This window comes from Leuciscus leuciscus (genome assembly GCF_965113295.1).
Source record: "Leuciscus leuciscus genome assembly, chromosome: 10".
Classification (NCBI taxonomy): Eukaryota; Metazoa; Chordata; class Actinopteri; order Cypriniformes; family Leuciscidae; genus Leuciscus; species Leuciscus leuciscus.
In genome coordinates, this window is record NC_138734.1 from 18,001,527 (window position 1) to 18,021,435 (window position 19,909).

Here is a 19,909-nt window from a genome sequence, read left to right on the forward strand (position 1 = left end):
CACCCTATGACTTCATTTTCCGGCATAAAAATATGGCCGCCATTTTAAATTTTTTGAAAAACCTACTTTTTCGAACTCGTCCTAGACGGTTTGTCCGAATTGCACGAAAATTGCAGATCATCTTCAGGCAGTGCTGACAAAAAGTTATGGAATTCAAATTGATTCGTCAAACCGTTTTCGATAAACGCTCGAACAAATTTTACGTAGCTATTGCGAAAACAGTCGTATGACTGTATCTCCGCAACGCTTTATCAGATTCAGACCAAACTTGGTACATGTCATCACCATAGACAGTATATAAACTGGACACAGCGACCCCATAGGTTTCAACGGAGAAAAGTGAAGCAAATTAGAAGCACTCATTTCCTGATTGCCGAGCGAACTGCGCAGACTCAAACTGAGCTTGACGACGTGAGCAGCCTGTCTGACAGTTGTAAGTCTTCTAGGAGCTGTGCCAAGAGAAATCTGAATCATTCCCTTCCGAAACTTGCAGAGACGGAGAGTGTGAGTAGGACCTGTCCATGAGCTAGGAGCAGGAGCAACTTTATGACTCTCTATGGGCTTCTCCCTTGACTTTATCGGACTTTATGCCTCCACGTCCCCCCGATTTACTGCGAGCTTCTCCTCCTGTCTATACGGTAATTTCCAGTGAGTCGCGTGGTTATGACGCAATCGTTAGCCTGTTTTTACAAAAACTGCTTCTACGTGGCCATAACGTAAGATACAAGGTAATGGAGCATTTTATACATTGTCGTGTTTCTTTAGAAATAAATAATGGACAAATGGAGTCTTTAAACGCCTCAGATGTAAAGTTATTCGCTGTCAAAGTGACGCCAAAATGAATGGGAGTCAATGGGATGCTAACAGCAGGTGAAGGCTTGTTAGCCAATGGCGGCCGCCGGGGGTGGTACGGAAATCGAGAGCTCGATTACCCCCCTGGTCATCACAAGCATGACCAGAGGCAACATGCTGCGTTTCGCCGCAGCGCCACCTACTGGCCCGGAGATATGAAAAATGGCTATTTTTGCTTATAACTTATGAACAGTTTGTCCAAAAATCAGAAAATTGGTCTCGTTAGATTCAGGGCAACACGCCGAGTCGACTGATATAAAATTTTACCATATCGGCCATTTTGAATTTTGTGCTAAAATGCTGTATTTTAAGAATGCATGAACGAATTGTTACGAAACTTGGCATGGGTCATCAACACGATGTCCTGAAGGAGAGTGAGAAGTTTCAAAACAGCGCCACCTAGTGGTGAATTTGTTTTTTCAAATGCTTATAACTTTGGATGTGATCGACTTATTTTCACGAAACTCATCTCAATAGACTCCTGAATCATTGCCGAGTCCCACGATACCAAACATGCTAGGTTTCGCCTTACGGTTTGTGTAGCGTTGTGATTTAGCGCTTAAAAAACATTTGGCGATATCTTCGAAACCGCTTGTCCGATCGAGACGAAACCACTGTCAGAAGTTTGGAAACATAGGTCGATAGTTATCTAACAAAGCCCTAATGCGAAAATATTGATGTTTAGGGGTAGTAAATTCCAATCAAAGTCATGTGTCAGTCATTTTTTACGTGTTTTTTCATATAAATGTCTATAACTCTGAAGTGAATCGAGATATTTTCACCAAAATTGATACACATATGTATGGGCTCACTCTGAGGACACATAAAAAAATTGTGGGACTGAGCCTCTTGGTGGCGCTATAATAGAACAAAACATGAAATTCCCATTGACTTCAATACAGTTTTGTGAAATAAAATGCTATACTGAACAAATGCATTGGTGTAATATTACGAAACTCAGAATGTGCCATCAGCACCATCCCCTGAAGGTACTCAAAATATTTTGAAACAGCGCCACCTAGTGGTGATTTTTTTTCCCAAATGCTTATAACTTTGGGTGCGGTCGACTTATTTTCACGAGACTCATCTAATTAGACTCCTGAAACCTTGCCGAGTCCTACGATACCAAACATGCTAGGTTTCGCCTTACGGTTTGAGTAGCGTTGTGATTTAGCGCTTAAAAAACATTTGGCTATTTCTTCGAAACCGCTTGTCCGATCGAGACGAAACCACCGTCAGAAGTTTGGAAACATAGGCCGATAGCTATATGTTATTGCCCAAATGCGAAAATATTGATAGTAAGGGGTAGTAAAATTCAATCAAAGTCATGTGTCAGTCATTTTTTACGTGTTTTTTCATATAAAGGTCTATAACTCTGAAGCGAATTGAGATATTTTCACCAAAATTGACACACATATGTATGGGCTCACTCTGAGGACACATATATACAAAAAATTGTGGGACTGAGCCTCTTGGTGGCGCTATAATAGAACAAAACATGAAATTCCCATTGACTTCAATACAGTTTTGTGAAATAAAATGCTATACTAAACAAATGCATTGGTGTAATATTACGAAACTCAGAATGTGCCAACAACACCATCCCCTGAAGGTACTCAAAATATTTCGATACAGTGCCACCTAGTGGTCAAAAGTTATAACAAAATTTCCAAAAAGGCTAATAACTTTTGAATAAATCTGCCTATTGAAATGCCACTGGTCTTAATAGATTCCTTGGGTCAAGCCGAGAACATAGATACCAAGTTTTCCTTATTTGGCCGAACTTCCTGTCCGCCATCTTGATTTTCAGTCAAAACCTACTTTTTCGAACTCCTAGACCGTTTGTCCGATTTTCACCAAAATCGAATCGTATCATCTCCAGACCGTGCCGACTAAAAGTTATGGATTTCGTGTCGATAGACGAAACCGTTTTCGTATAGCGCAGCAGCAAAGTTGAGGCATGATGCTAATAGCACTATTCAGGCTTTATCACTGCAATGCCTTGACATATTGACACCAAACTTTGTATGTGTCATTGTCACTTCACTCTGACCACATCACATCAGTTTTGTAACTGCGCCACCTATTGGTCGAAAGTGATAATCCATTAAATCACATTTTTAATTATTGTTTCTATGATTTTTCAGGCATTTTGCCTAAAATCGTCTTTAAATGTCTTAAATTGCTCATTGTTGCAATTGGTCTGACACCTTCAGCCATGTTGGCATGTCTTTTCGTCTTATTCTGCTTGGCCCCGGTAATTGCTGCTTGCAGCTATATTTTGAATTGAAATTAATATTGTCACAAATGAACTGAAAGAAACTTGATGCGTTTCAAATGAAACTAACGTATTCATGTTTGTATATATGGACAATTCTGATTATTGATGATTTGACAGATTTATATCTTTACTGTGTATATTGTGATATGGCTCCATATTTTTGTTTTTAGTTTTTGTTATTGTACCTATTTAGCCGGTAGCAATAAGAGGGCCGGTGTGTAGGAGCCATTTGTGACATTTATGTTGAAGTTAATTTAATGACCCCTGCTGGTGAATCATGACCTTGCGGCCTTGGAAGGCTTTGGAACAGAAGGAGTTAAAATTATACACCTGTGCCAATTACTGGCATAGAGGTAGACAAAGGAGGAATCCTTGAGGTGTTGGAAAGTTTGGAATTGGATGTTGGAAATGCATGGATGCCAGCAGGCATATGGTTTTCAATTTATTTACTTGTCGGTTTACTTATCAGTTTAGTGACAGTTTATCGCATTGGAAGTATTGGATGGATTACGTCGTTCGTCATCCATATTTATGTTTTCGTTTTTACAAGTTTGAGTTTATTTATCGAGAGAATCAAATGCTATACTGGAATAAAACGAACAATCAATTGAAACCCCTGAGGCGTCCGAAGTGACTTACTGGCACTACAATGCAGATTTAAATATATCAGAGCTGATTGAACACAGATGAGAATATTTCTTCACAATAAATTATATTTACAGCACACACACACACACACACGCACAAAAATTCCAGACAAGCAACTTTTTTACTCGGACAAGTGAATGACCGATTTACTTGTCCAAAGGACAAGCACATGAAAGGCTTAATGTCGAGCCCTGGCTCATATTAATTAAGAGACTATAAATTGTTTTGTTTTTTGTCTTGTCTTTTCTTTGTTTCATCACTTTTGTGTCTCACGCACATAATTTGATTAAATGTCAGTTTATAACTAAGATGGTATTACACTTTGAAACATGATTGTTACAAAGTGAATTACACTTGAAATTTGATGTGTTGAGTTATGCTCATAAGTTTACATACCCCTTGCAGAATATGCATTAAGAGTGTACACTTTTTGAATTGGATGATGGGGGTAAGTACTTATTTTGTCTTCGGGCAAACATCTTGTGAAGGGCAGTGCTAAATGAAAAAAATATGATCTTCAAACAAAAGAAGAAAAATTTACCCCCCTCCCCCAGCTCTTAATTCATTGTGCTGCCATCTTGAACATCAGTTAATGTTTTCACCTTTTTTAATAGTTGTGTTAGAGTCCCTGAATTGTCCTTAGCGTGGAAAGATGGATCTCAAATTCACATTGGGCGCGTTTCCATTACAGATTTGCGCAAAACTTTTGCGATTTTTATTTATTTATTTATTTATTTTTTAAATGTCGATAAAAAACTATTGTGAAATGACGGCGTTTCCATTAACCAATGTTATGTGACTAAAACTTCATTTTTTCCTCTCGCGATTAGTAAAATAATTCCAAAAACCATGGCAACGGACGTTGGTAGGTTTATATACTATATCCCAGCCATTGCACTAGTCATTATTATTAATCAACGGAGATGTATGTGTGTTTTCCAAGCATTAACCCTCTGGGGTCTGAGCGGTTTTCTGGGCCCTGGAGGTGATCTGACATGCTCTGACATTTGTTTGTTTTTCAGTTATTTATAAACATGTTAATGGCAAAAGTGTAAATTCACTCTATATAACACAAACAGGGCTAGCATAATATCTGATCAACATGCTTGTAAATCTTTGTATTTTTAAGAGAATAATGTTTATGCGTGGTTATAAAAAAAAAAAAAAAAGAAAGTTGCTGAAATAAGAACACAAAACACATTCTAAATATGTGCCCACAAGACTCTTGACTAATGTATGTTGTCGTTTCTAGTTCTCGCTTCAAAATGATGTGAAATTCATCCTGCCTGATCGTTCTCTTAAAACAATACATTGATTTAAACATTGTAAAACAGGTTTTTTTTGTCAGAAGAGGTTTATGCGTGGGAGGGGTAATCGCTCATCAATATTAATGAGATTCAGACCAGGGGTGTGACATAGACACTCCCCCAATGACTAATGGGCCATCAAGAGAGGCAGCCTGAACAAAGTAGAGGAGATTCAAAGGTTTTGTTTTTCACTGTTTTATTGTAATTCCTCTATGAGGAGGAACTAAATGTTTTAAACTCAGCTGTGGTCCAGGTTCCCGTGCAGGCAGGAATCTCAGAGTCTGTGGAACCATATCAATGTCAGTCTCTGTTTTCCATGACAGAGTAGACTGCTTGTTGCTTGTCTGAATGTTTGTCTTGGCCCTCTTTGCAACAGGTGTCTGATGATCACCATCACCTTTATAGCTGTAAAACAAACAAACAACTGTGAGCATGTTTATTACACAAAATATAACAACTGCATTTCAATCATTATAAGTAACATTGGCCAGATGCAAAGCCATACAGACACATAATGTTTGTATGGACTATGTAAAACCAGAATATGTAAACAGAATTATACTAATATCTGAAAGAAAGGGAATAAGTGTACTTACTTTTCAGTTGTTCTCAAAACTGAACGACACCTGTCGCGTGCCCTCCCAGTGCGAGTTGCAGGTGAGGTTGAGAGTGATGCTACCACATTCCTATAAAAATTATAATATTAATATTAATAAAGGTTGAACAAAGTACTATGCCAGCACATGCATAACTGATGGACAGTCAGCATTTTGGTAAAACAACAAAAATAAGCTCTTTTATACTAACATTACCAATCACTAATTGTAATATTGTGCATACATAACACCACAATTTTTGCAATTGTGTCTGGTAATTGTGTTTTGCAATTGTGTCTGGCAATCCACACAGGCACATGTACATTTGTAGCATCTCTAAGTATATAAACAAAATATGTCTAACATCTGTAAAATAATGGGTAAATATGTACTTACTCCTCCTGATTTCTGTCTGTGTTGCTGCGTGCCCTCTTAGTGCGAGTTGCGGTGAGAGTGAGCAACCTACATCATTCCTTTCAAAAAAAGTTGAAAACTATTATTATCATATAGAGTACTATTCCAGCACATGCACAACTGATGGGCATTAGCATGCTGATAAGATAGCACAAAGAAAAAATATGTAACATTATCAACTAGTGTTGTCAAAAGACCCGGTACTTCGGTACCAAGTCGGTACTAATTTTTTTTTAACGTCACGGTACCAGGTTTTCTCAAACCCGGTACTTGATGCGCGTGCATGCCCGAAGCGCGTGCAGTTGCGTCCTCTTCATAAAAGCGCTGATGGCGATCGGCGGTGCTGCTGCTGATGTGGTGCTGATGTTTTTGCGCGTGCAGATACGTTATTTCTTATACTGTCTATGGTTATTTCAAATGGCGCGCGGCAAGCGCGCTCATAATAGAAGCGGCGCGCTCGCTTTTCCATGTGCGTTCATGGATGCATAGCAACGACAGACGCCACGGGAGTACAAACGCTTGTGCGAACTGCGCTCTCCATGACGACGAGGAAGTGTGACATAGGCCTATTAATTGATTTCTAGCCCTTGCATTAGCTTTACTACTAGATATATTTATGGGGATGAGAAATAAAAAGCCGTCATTAATATCAGTCCGTCAGAAAAGCAGTTCTAGTCTTATTCTTGGCTGGATAACTCTTAGCAGGTTTAAAAAGCCCTTTTAAAGTTAAATATGAATACAGTTTTGGATTAAATAAAAGTATAGTCAAGTCAAATAAAACATATTTTATCTCCTGTATAGTTTGGTAATGCTACAATAAGATACCATTCATTAACATCACTTAATGCGTTATCTAACATAACACATTGAGTGAACAATATATTTTTACAACATTAATTAACGTTTGTGAATGTTATTTAATACAAAACACTTGATTGGTCATGTTTGTTCACTTCATTCATTGTGCATTAAATAATGTTAACAGAAATAATGTTAACTTTTGATTTTAAAAATGTATTTTTAAATGAACCCCTAAAGGAGAATGATTGCGACAGTATATAACTATTGTTTTTTTTGTTAGGTCATTTTATCTAATGTTATCTAACAAATGGAATCTTATTGTAAAGTGTCTTTAATACTACAGTTTCCATCTTTGTGATATACACTTTAATATAATTATGTAAATTTAATCTAAATTAAGCTTTGGTACCGAAATTGGTACCGAGAACCGTGGATTTTCACTGGTATCGGTACCGAATACTGAAATTTTGGTACCGTGACAACACTATTATCAACCAACCTCCAAAAATAAATAAACTCATACAGGCTCATATTGTAATAAGTATATAAACAAAATTGAACAAACATGGGTAAATATGTACTTACTCTTTCTGACGTTCAACTGTGTTGCTGCGCGCCCTCCGAGTTGCAGATGAAGGAGATGCAGCATTCCTGTTTTAAAAAAAGTTGAAAACTATTATAACATAAATATTTCAAAGTATATTACCATTAGTCTATATGAATAACTGATGTGAATAATTGTAGACACGTGCTGTAGGCATATATTGCGTGTAATGGGCCATTACCGGAGATAGCACAACGCAAACATTAACACATTTGCAATTCATCAGCTGGGCATATTTACACATTTCAGCACATACACACATTTGCAATAGATATTTGCAAGCACTCTTCGTTGATGATACTGAGGCAGCATAAACACTAGTCAAAATATAATCTAAACATACATAATATTTTCTAAATTAATTTCAAAATTCTAACTTTCATACAGGCCTATAATCTAAACGGTGGAAAACAGGAAAGTGAATGAATGAAACTTGCTGGTTTTAAAGCATTTCAGGGGGCTTTTTACCTTATTTTGCACAGATCACCTCAGCACATTATCTTATGAATAGCGCGCTCTGCGAGTGGGTGTGAACTCATTTCATGGGGCGTTTACCTTATTTTGCATAGATCACCTCACATTATCTTATGAATAGCGCGCTCTGCGAGAGGGCGTGAACTAATTACAGCTAATTAGATGAGACGGGAGAAACTGTACTTCACTTTAGTTTCATACAGATTACATTGCAGGAGAATATTTGTTTTGAATGTGAACTGTTTTATTTAAAAGTAGAAATTTAAAGCTTTCTTTAGACGCATGTTTCATGGTTGTGTGATAAGTATTCGCTGAGTTTTCCAGACTTGTTTCAGAAAGATTTTTGCGGAGACAGAGTGAGCTGAAAGCGCACCCTGTTTATTTTATTTATTTAAAAATAAAAACAAGGTTTTGATGTTAATGTGAGTGTACACAAAAAAAAAGAAGACCCTCTATAGTTTATAATCATGTATTTATTTTATTTATATGACCATAAATTACGGATTTTTTTAAGTTTATGTTGCTGCTATGTGAAAAAAATCCAGCAAAACGCATCGGTGCGTTTCTCGACCTCAGAGGGTTAATGGTAAAGAACGACCCTTATTATACTTGAGAGCGGCATATGAGGTGTTTCTGGGTGTTTCTCCCTCATATCTGCTTCGAGGTCTTGATTGTGGCATTTATTTGAGGTTTAGAATCCATTATTCTTGTAATTCTTCTGTCTTTTATGAATTTAAGAACTCTGTCTCGTATTCTGTCCAAACACACCGCGTCATCTACGTCAGGTGACCTGTAAATGCGCAAAAACTGTTTACATTGCAGTTTTGCTAAATATTTCTTTTTCGAATTGCCTGAAAAACCAACTCATGCGAGCGTAAAAACTTTTTTACGATAAATGGGAGTTTTTGCGAAATTGACGTGTTTCCATTGGGCGTATTTTCAATTCGCAATTTCAATTTGCGCAATTTGAAGGGTAATGGAAACGCGGCTACTGTCGAAAATGGTTTAAATATGCAGAAGATGCTAGAAAAGCAAAGAATGTGCAAGACCTGGAGGATTTTTCTGAAGAACAGCTTGCAGTTCACTATCACAAAACATTAAAACAGTCGTTGATCATCCAGATATTAAGATTCAAGGGTATGTAAACTTTTGAACTGGTTAATTTGTGTAAATTCAGTTATTATTTTGTCTTGTGGAATATATGTAAATATTCTTTATGTATAACAGCTTATTCAGAAAAGTACTAAAAATGTCATGCTTGTTTTTTAATATTACTAGCATTTTGCATATTCTGCAAGGGGTATGCAAACTTGTGAGCAGGCACGCATTACAAACACATAGTAGCCTGTAAGCCATTGTGGTGCCACAATGTTTTCTACCACAGCAATAATTAGTAAATTATTATTTTAATGGGGAAACATGAATTTGAGCCCCAGTCCAGCCCTGATGATTCTCCTCTTCTAGAGCCAGAAAGAACATTTTCTAATGATAAAACGTACTCGGTTACTAACGTAACCTCTGTTCTCTCTAGAAGAGGGAACGAGTACTTGCGTAAGTATCTTACGCTAGGGGAAAACCTCTTTTCCTCGAGATATTGAAGCCAAAAATTATCCTTAATTTTGCAATAATGTAAAACGCATTGCAGCAGCATGCAGACATGGGCGAGACAGCTCGCGCGCCCATTGGCTGCTCTGCGGCAACTGCACCAGCAGATAGAGGCCCCTCATGACGTCAGAACCAATGAGGGTGCTTCGCGCCCATTACATTTACATTTATGCATTTGGCAGACGCTTTTATCCAAAGCGACTTACATTGCATTATCCTATACATTTATACATAGGTATGTGCAATCCCCTGGGATTGAACCCACAACCTTGCGTTGTTAACGCAATGCTCTCACCACTGAGCTACAGGAAAGCTGAGCTCAGTGGTCATGTCAGTGGTCATGAAGAGCTCATTACGTCATGTCCCGCCGAAAGCGGGTGGGGCTAGGGCTATAAATACGGCCCAGAGAGGCTGGTTTGGTCAGTTTTTTCATCGCTGAAGCGAATCAGAACGTGACGCATGCACGGCAAGATACGCAAGTACTCGTTCCCTCTTCTAGAGAGAACCGAGGTTACGTTAGTAACCGAGTACGTTCTCTTACGAGAGGTTCTCTCGTACTTGCGTAAGTATCTTACGCTAGGGGAACACAGTGTAAAACGCTGTGCGTGCTTGAGACATAACACTAAAGTCCCAAGGGCAGGTGCCCGGGGCTCAAACAGTGCCTAATCACAAGGGACTCACAGAGAATCCGGGAAGAGGGGCTAGAATAGCATCATTCCTGTAATATAGAGCTCTGATAAGAGCATATTATATCAAGTGTTCCACACAGCCAGGGCGAACATGGCCTGGACTGATAAATATGGGGGACTTACGCACTGCCCACAGAAGTATACAGACGATCAGTGATCGACGCTCTAGCAGTTTCAGCATCCTGAGCCGATAGCATCGGGCGGGCAATACTGAAAAATTAAACCGAGAGCAACCTAGCTTGTAAAGCGGGAACCTCGAGGTTATAAAACCTTATAAATGTAGACGGGGAGGCCCAGCCTGCCGCCATACAGATATCTTGCAAGGCAATCCCACTGGACCAAGCCCACGACGAGGCCATGCCTCGTGGAGTGCGCTTTGACACCTATCGGGCATTGCAGGCCCTTGGATGTGTAAGCTAGCGCTATAGCATCAACTATCCATCTGGATAGACTCTGTTTTGATGCAGCTAGTCCCTTAGAACGTCCGCTGAACAAAACAAAGAGCTGCTCCGTCTGTCTGAAAACAGATGAGCGAGACACTCAGGCTCTTAACGCCCTGACCGGGCAAAGGAAGCCTGCGCCCCCTTCCTCTTCAGATACCGGCAGGGCCTACAGGGAGATAACCTGTGCCCTAAACGGTGTATTGAGGGATTTAGGAACATATCCGTGCTTTGGTTTGAGTATGACTCTTGAGTCATTAGGCCCAAACTCCATACACGTCGCGCTCACTGAGAGCGCTTGCAAATCCCCTATGCGCTTCACTGAAGCGAGAGCCAGAAGAAACACTGTTTTGAAAGACAAGAGTTTCAGGTCTATTGACTGTATTGGCTCGAATGGGGCACCTTTCATGGCTTCCAGAACCGTGGAAAGGTCCCAAACGGGAACTGAGGGAGGTCTGGGAGGGTTCAGCCTCTTAGCTCCTCTAAGGAAGCGAATGACCAGATCGTTCCTTCCTAATGACTGGCCAAGCGGTGGTTCAGCGAACGCTGCTATGGCCGCCACATAAACTTTGAGCGTGGATGGGGTTCTGCCCTTATCCAGAAGCTCTTGTAAAAAGGAGAGAACCTCCGGCACCCCACAGCGTGAGGGTGAAGTGCCACTCGCTGTACATCAGCTAGTGAACACAGACCATTTTGAGAAATAGAGCCGCCTCGTAGATGGAGCTCTAGCCTGTGTGATCGTGTTTAACACTCCCGCTGGGAGGTTAACGGGTACCCGTTGATGGCCCACACATGTAGGGACCAAAGCTCTGGGTAAGGATGCCAGATTGAGCCGTTTGCCTGCGAGAGGAGATCCCTCCTCACCGGTATCGGCCACGGGGCGGTACTCGTCAGCTGCATCAGGACTGGAAACCAGACTTGGTTTGTCCAAAAATGGGGCGACGAGTAGCACCGGGCATCCGCTCTCCCTGATTCGCTCTAACACCTGGGGTAGGAGCGTGACAGGGGGAAACGCATAGAGCGGGCAGCGGGGCCAGACGTGAGCCAGCGCATCCCTGCTCTTGGAGAAAAATTCCTGACAATGAGCGTTCTCTTGAGACGCAAATAGGTCTATTTTCGCTCTGCCAAATGTCTTCCATAGCAGTTTGACTGTCTGTGGGTGTAAAGACCATTCTCCTGCCGGAAGATAGTTTCTGGACAGTCTGTCTGGTCCCACATTCAGATGGCCGGGCACATGCGCTGCCCTGAGCGAGCGCAGATTGTGCTGAGCCCAGACCAGGAGGCGTTCCGTCAGCCTGTGAAGGATTCACTCTTACCTCCTTGGTGATTTATATAAGCCACCACTGACATGTTGTCCGAACGGACCAAGACGTGGTGTCTTTTTATCTGGGGACAAAAAGCGCCTCAGCGCGTTGTCGACTGCCATCATTTCCAGGCAGTTTATATGCAGAAGCTTCTCCCGTTCCGACCACTGGCCGAATAACGGTCTGCCCTCGAGCAGCGCTCCCCATCCCGAGGTTGAGGCGTCCGTAGACACCACCTTCACACTCGAGGAAGTCCCCAGGCTTACTCCTGACCGGTACCAGTCGGTCACTGTCCAAGGTTTCAGAGCTGCGACGCATTTCTGATCGACCTTGAGGCGCGCGAGACCGGAGGTCCAAGCTCTGCGCGGCGCGCGTGCTTTCAACAAATACTGCAGCGGGCGCATGCGAAGCAGACCCAGCTGAAGCACTGAGGATGCTGAAGCCATGAGACCCAGAATCCTTTGAAACTTTTTGAGCGGGACTAAAGCGCCGTGGCGAAAAATCTCTGTCATGCGCTGAATACTTAGTCTGTGCTGCGGCGACAGCTGTGCTGTCATAGACAGCGAATCCAGATCTGTGCCCAGAAAATATATTTTCTGACTGGGAGACAGCGAACTCTTCGCCCAATTGACTGTGAGACCTACATTCTCGAGGTGATCAAGTAATATGGTCCTGTGTTCTATGAGCTCCGACTGTGATCGAGCTAGAACCAGCCAATCGTCCAAATAATTCAGCACTCGTATGCCTCGGAGCCTGAGGGGTGCGAGCGCTGCATCCATGCACATCGTGAATGTGCGAGGTGCCAGGGATAGGCCAAATGGCAGGACTGTGTACTGATATGCCTGACCCTCGAAGGCGAATCTCAAAAATCGCCTGTGACGTGACGCTATTTGTATTTGAAAATAAGCGTCTTTCAGATCTATCGACATGAACCAGTCCCGCATTTAGTTAGCGCAAGTATTATCAGAGAGCGTCAACACGCTGGCGTTTGTTTGCAGGCGTGCGTGCATTACAACAGGCTCGCTCACTGCAGTATTGACATTTCCAGTCGCCTGAACTTCAGAGGGGAATGAGAAATGTGTGAGAAATAGAATTCGGCCCGGCCGCAGCGGGACATAAAAACTCTTTTCTCCTTTCGCCAGTGACGCACGGGAACCATAGAAACGGTGTTTGGGTGCAGGCGAGCGGGTTGTACAACGCGCTCGTTGGCTGCAAAATGCACATCTGCAGTCGCCTTTCAGGGAACTGACAGAGCGAAGCATTGGAGGCATAATTTATCTGCCGCTAGACCGGGATTCGAACACCGGTCTCTCGTGCGAAAAACCAAAGATTCCGCCACTGAGCCACAGGGGGGAACACAAAGGCTTTCAGATGCACGAGCATATAAGAGCGTCAACATGTTTTCTTCGGCGTTTGCTTGCAGGCGCTGCAATATTTATATTTCCAGTCGCCTGATCAGGGAACTGAAAAATGTGTGAGAAAATTCAGGTCAGTCCAGCTTCGGCAGGACTATAAACACTCTTTTCTCCTTTCGCCGGTGAGTGACGCGTGAATGGGGCGCAGGGGCAGGGTAGCTTTCTTGTACGTAAAGAAAAACTAACCCCGACCGTCCGCTTCCAGCCTCCCCTGTGAACGGCGGAGTTTGCGCGGCTCGAACAGAGGGAGAGAGAAAGCTAGCCCCGTAACCGTCCGCTCCTGACATCCCCTGTGAACGGTGCGGTTTGCGCGGCTCGAACAGAGGGAGAGCAGGTATCATCCTCCAAGCAGGCAAGGCAAGCGGGCGCACCGGCGAGCTTTGCGGGTTGGGGGGGGGGAGGAGCAGTCTCGGAGAAGGATGCCAGGTGAGTCCGCAGAGTCACCATAGGCAGTAACTAGCTCGCAGTGAGGGCAGTCGCCGTCAGCGAGCGCGAGAGCTGCGCGTCCTCGGGAAAGGGGCGTCTTGAAAAAGACGCCCGGCTCTTTTAGTGCAATGAGAGTGTGTGTCGCGGCGGCGAACACACACATACACAAAACACAGTAGCAGAGAAAAGGATATGTACGCCGGAAAGCGTGAGCAGGAACAGCGACTGAAGGCGGCGAGTTGTCGACCGGCAGCTTCAGATGCAGAACTAATCCCGCTGAGTGCTTGAATCAGACGGCGCGGTTTCCTCTCAGGATCCAGCGATGCGTAGGCTCGCTAAAGAGATGAAAAACTGACCAAACCAGCCTCTCTGGGCCGTATTTATAGCCCTAGCCCCACCCGCTTTCGGCGGGACATGACGTAATGGGCGCGAAGCACCCTCATTGGTTCTGACGTCATGAGGGGCCTCTATCGATAGGCTGGTGCAGTTGCCGCAGAGCAGCCAATGGGCGCACGAGCTGTCTCGCCCATGTCTGCATGCTGCTGCAATGCGTTTTACATTATTGCAAAATTAAGGATCATTTTTGGCTTCACTATCTCGAGGAAAAGAGGTTTTCCCCTAGCGTAAGATACTTACGCAAGTACGAGAGAACCTCTCGTAAGAGAACTAATTCAAGTAAATTCCTTAAGGCAGTTGAATGCTCAAAAGTTGTTGCTGTTTCTGTAAAACTGGTTGATCTCATGGCTGGTGTTAATGCATTTATGCTTTTAATGTGTTGTAGCTTTGAATATTTAATATGCATACTTGTTTTTTTATGTGTTGGAGATTTGATTTAAATTTTACTTATTATTCCTGTGGTAGAAAACGTTGTGGCACCGTAATTCGGTCCAATGGCGGCATCCGATAGAACGGGTGAAGGTCTCTGCGCGTTACTGTCTTTCCGCGTGGCAAAGTAATTTAATTCCATTTAAGCTTTTATCTGACTCCATTTTATAAAGACCTCGAATTTAGGTTAGATTGCCTACTGGTTATTGGTCAATTATACAATAGTTTAGCAATACATTTGATTGTTCAATTTAACTCTTTACTTTATATTTTACCCGTTCATTAGGATTCTCAGAGCTGCCAACTCTCACGCATTCACCGTTTGACACTTTTCACACGCTCTCACATCCATTTTCTCACGCACAGAAAAATCGCGAAACAAAGAGGACACGGAGACCGACAGACTAGACAACAGAGCAGGTTACAGGTTAGAATAAAAATCTCAGCTCTCAGATTCTGTCAATTTTATTACGAAATTCAAACAATAAATACCGTTTTGGCGCTTGTAAATGTGACGTGACAGATCCCTAACGGCACGTGAACCGATCATCTCTTCTAGCTTATGGTAAATAAACACGAACACTGTTGAAAGATACAGTACAACTTACCGAAATGTATATTCCTCATACATGATATCGATCAATCAGTGTTTTTCATCCGCAGAGAGGGGTCAATAAAACAGCTGGAGAACAATTATGTCACATAACATTTACCTCAGGAAAGCCATTTAATGACCATAATATGGGCTATAGCACATTAGTTGACTAGAAAAAAAGAGCTATAGAGAGTGTTTAGCTAAATATGTGAACTATATTACGTATTTATTATATTTTTACTTGACGTATTTTATTTTACTTTTACTGAAGTTGTTATTATAATAAAAAAACGCATTATATTTAATTTGAGTTATTTTTAACCTTAAATAATACTACCAGCTGATAGGGCTCTCTGTAGCTATGTTTACATCATTAGGTGAGATTTTTTTTTTATTGAGAAAAATTTACGCCTATCTTGTGTACCTAATATTTATCCAAATGAGTCAATATTAAATCAAATCACAAGAATTGAATTGAAATCGTGAAATTTGTCAAGCAATAATAACAAAACGTAGCTTACCAGAAATTGTACCATGTAAACATTGTAACATGTTGCCACTAAACCTAATAAAATTCAGTTTAGTTACTAAAATGTTTTGACAATCACAATACACTTATGACAATAACCAACGCTTAACTAACGCTTGCTATTACCTTAATAGTATTTTTATCTAGCCCCCTATTTGCGACTGCATAACAACTTAGTTAAAGTCAAGCAGTTGATCAGGAATCCAGAATCCCACCAAATGTGCCTCACGCTCCATCTAAACTGGGATCTAGTATGTACTTAACCCTCTGGAGTCTGAGCGTTTTTTTGGGCCCTGGGGGTGTTCTGACATGCCCTGACATTTGTGCTTTTTTCAGTTGCTTATAAACATATTAATGGCAAAGGTGTAAATTCACTCTATATAGCACAAACAGGACTACAATAATATGTGAGCCACATGTATGTACATGTTTTCATTTTTGAGAGAATAATGTTTATGCGTGGTTATCGAAAAAACTAAAAATTAAAATTTTTGAAATAAGACCACAAAACACATACTAAATATGTGGCAATAAGACTTTTGACTTATGGATGTCGTCGCCTATAGTTTTTTCTTCAAAATTATGTGAAAATAGTCTTGCTTTATCGTTCACATAAAACCATACATTGATTTAAATTGATGTAAAACAGGTTTTGCTTGGAAAGCCAATATGCGAGGGGGCGTGAACGAGGAGTGGTTTACACCTTAGAATACACCCACTCTGCATAATGATGAGCCATTCACTCAGGTGTGACACTGACTGAGCCACAATGAAAGGACAAAAGATATATTTAGAAGAAGACTTATATTGACCATTTAAGATTTTGCTTACATCTATCTTGTAAATATGTTTTGCTATTTTATTAAAATGGTTACAATTACAACAATAATTACAATTTCAACAATATTTCAAGTGTACTCTTTCTTTGTAAAAAAAAAATGATTATAGGCCCTACATTTTATCTATGTATTCATTAGTTTGAATATAACCAACATTGGAACAGCTAACATCTTAGTTGATGACTTTATTTTTGACAAAAATCGTATTTTATATATAGAAATGGCTAAACAAAAGCTTATTTGATGTGGCAGTATATTCTACAGTAAAAACTGTACCCAAATCTACTAAACAAAATGTTGTCTTTCATATTTCGTCTGACTGTAACGTTGTTTTCATGAAATATTAGGGCATATTGTTAATTTGCAGTTTAATACGTTGCTTATACAAATAGCCTACATTTTATTTCAACATTCAGTCGATGTTTACTTATCTCAGTATAGCAATACAGTTTGCTAAAACATCATCATTCATTCACACACGCGATTTAAATTTAAACTGTCTTTGCCAGCTGTGGTAAACAGCGCGCATTCATGCCGTTTATTCATTCATAAACAGAAACCCACGTGAAGAAATTCACGTGAGAAGGAAAAAACTTACTTGTATTCCTCAGCTCGCTCCTCGATATACCCGCACTTCTGAGGGACATTTTCGATTAGTATTATTCCTCACAGCGCTGCAAGACGGTGTAAACAATGATCTAAATAAACGTGTGTGTTTTCTCGAGCTGATGGGGGCGTTCACAGGATTGCCTCAGCCATTTGCGTTTGAATAGCGCGCGCTCTCCGTGGGCGGGGCCGATTATAACGTAATGAGATGAGATGAGCTCGACTGGAATCGCTCTCTTTTAATACAGATTTCACAAGATGAGAATAATTGTTTTTTTATATAAATGACTTCATTTAAAAGAAGAGAATTCAAGCTTCATGCCTGTCTGTCTGTATGTCTGTTTGACTGAGTATTCGCTGAGTTATTGTTAATTTTCGGACGCGTTTCAGAATGGACTTCACTGGCAGAGAGAAGGCAGAACTCGCTTCGTGTTTATTTTTCTTTATTTGGCAAAAAGCACAACACTTTGTTTTTATTGTGAGTATACACAAAAATAATACACATTTAACAGAATCGATTGATGTATGAAACTCCTATGGAAAATCAAAGTCAACAGAGTATTTATGAGTTTCTTTTACACTAATAAAAAAAAAGCGAGCTGGTATCGCCGGCGATACCGTAGACCTCAGGGGGTTAACCCTGGACGCAGATTTGCGGAAACATAAGACTTCACTTAATCTACATGAGAAAATAATGTAACAATTTATTATGTCAGGTAAATGTATCATGCCAATTTCATAATCAGTTCAAAGATAATTAATACAATAACTGTCACACCACTGTATGGACGAGGACACAGAGATAATGGTAACAAAGGTTTATTTAGACACGGTATGCAGCTCCGGATAGCAAGGAAGCACACAAGGTCAAACTCAGGGAATATAACGTTGAACTTAGAGTCTTTAGTATGCATGGAACAGATATAGTCACTCAGGGCAATGGGCTGGGATACAGGAAGCTTCGCTGGTGGAGACAAACAGGACGGGTCTTGATCTTGAGGTTATCCAGGTAATAGCTGATCACTGATACAGGCAGAGAACACACAGAGAGTTATGGAAAGTCAGAACTTGAGAATACTTGCGGAATCACAGAGACACTGGGGAATAACGCTGGGGAGTCACAGACGTCTGAAGACGAGACCGGACAGTGAACTGTGGTGTGACTGGGGTTTATATCCAGAGTGAACGTGGCATGTGAAGTGATGAGTTGCAGGTGCAGATAATCAGAATTCGGGTGAGTGTGATCGAGACCAGGTGTGTTGAGTTGACGCTGGCTGAGGTGTGCTGAGTGGATCCGTGACAGTACCCCCTCCTCCACGGCCAGCTCCTGAGGGCCGTATGCCCCGACGACGAGGGCGACCCCTAGGACGAGGGGCTGGACGATCCGGGTGTTCACGGTGGAAGTCCTGGAGGAGCGTGGGGTCTAAGATGTCATCCCGGTGTACCCAACAGCGCTCCTCCGGTCCGAACCCCTCCCAGTCCACAAGATACTGCAGTTGGCCCCCCTGTCGTCGGGAATCCAGAATGGCGTGGACCTGATACACGGCTTCGTCAGTGGGGTCCACTGGAGGAGGAGGAGGCACATCACCAGCGTCAGCTTCTGTGGAAGGGGGAGAGAGAGGTGCAGTGTAAGGTTTTAGCAGTGACACGTGGAAAGTGGGTGCAATCCTGTAGTGACGGGGTAGTGCGAGTCGATACGTGACTTCATTAACCTGCCTCAGTATCGCAAATGGACCTATGAACCTGGGACTCAGCTTACGAGAGGGCAGCCGGAGGCGAATATCCCTGGTGGAGAGCCACACCAGCTGGCCAGGAGTATAGTGGGGTGTGGCTCTACGACGTGCGTCGGCCTGCTGTTGGAACCTCCGGACTGCCCCCTGAAGATGGACATGGGCTGAGTCCCAGACCCTCTCACTCTCGGTGAACCAGTGTTGGACCGCTGGAACGTCCGATGGTTCTCCTGTCCATGGGAACAGAGGTGGTTGATACCCTAGAACGCACTGGAACGGCGTCAGTCCGGTGGATGTCTGGCGCAGGGAGTTCTGGGCATACTCTGCCCATGGGAGGTACTGGTTCCAGCGGTCCTGAGCTTCATGGCAGTAGGTCCTCAGGTACCTCCCGATCTCCTGAATCTTACGTTCTGCTTGGCCGTTAGACTGTGGATGGTACCCCGACGTCAAGCTGACCGATACCCCCAGAAGTTTGAAGAAAGATTTCCAGACTCTTGATATGAACTGTGGTCCCCGGTCCGAGACAATATCCTCTGGTATTCCGAAATGGCGGAAGATTTCGGTAAACAACATTTCTGCTGTCTTGAAGGCTGTAGGAAGGCCAGAGAGGGAAATCAATTTACAGGACTTGGAAAATCTGTCCACGACCACTAGAATGCAGGTCTTGGAGTCGGACGATGGTAGATCGGTGACGAAATCCACGGCTAGATGGGACCAGGGTCTATTTGGAAGAGGCAGTGGCATGAGCTTCCCTTCGGGAAGACGTCGGGGTACTTTGGTCATAGCACAAGCGGTGCATCCCTGCACATATCGGGAGGTATCCTGAGCCATGCTGGGCCACCAGTAGCGTTGTTGAAGGAGTGAGAGGGTTTGTTGACTGCCTGGGTGTCCAGATCCCGGAGAGGTGTGTACGGAGTCCATGAGGGGAA

General features: G+C 42.3%; 1 protein-coding gene and 1 long non-coding RNA gene across 5 annotated transcripts in view; one reads left to right on the top strand and one right to left on the bottom strand.

Annotated features, from left to right (window-relative positions):
* Window positions 1-19,909, top strand: part of iqck (IQ motif containing K) — a 178,420-nt gene that overhangs the window by 49,440 nt on the left and 109,071 nt on the right. The window lies entirely within an intron of this gene.
* The window catches only part of LOC309508559, a 48,083-nt gene that overhangs the window by 2,387 nt on the left and 25,787 nt on the right, over window positions 1-19,909 (bottom strand). The window contains exon 1 of one of the 2 annotated variants that reach the window (XR_014209547.1): window positions 187-3,150. This is a non-coding gene — a long non-coding RNA (uncharacterized lncRNA). Of the gene's footprint in view, window positions 1-186; window positions 3,151-19,909 lie in introns of those variants that run through there. The other variant, XR_014209548.1, reaches the window with a different exon arrangement.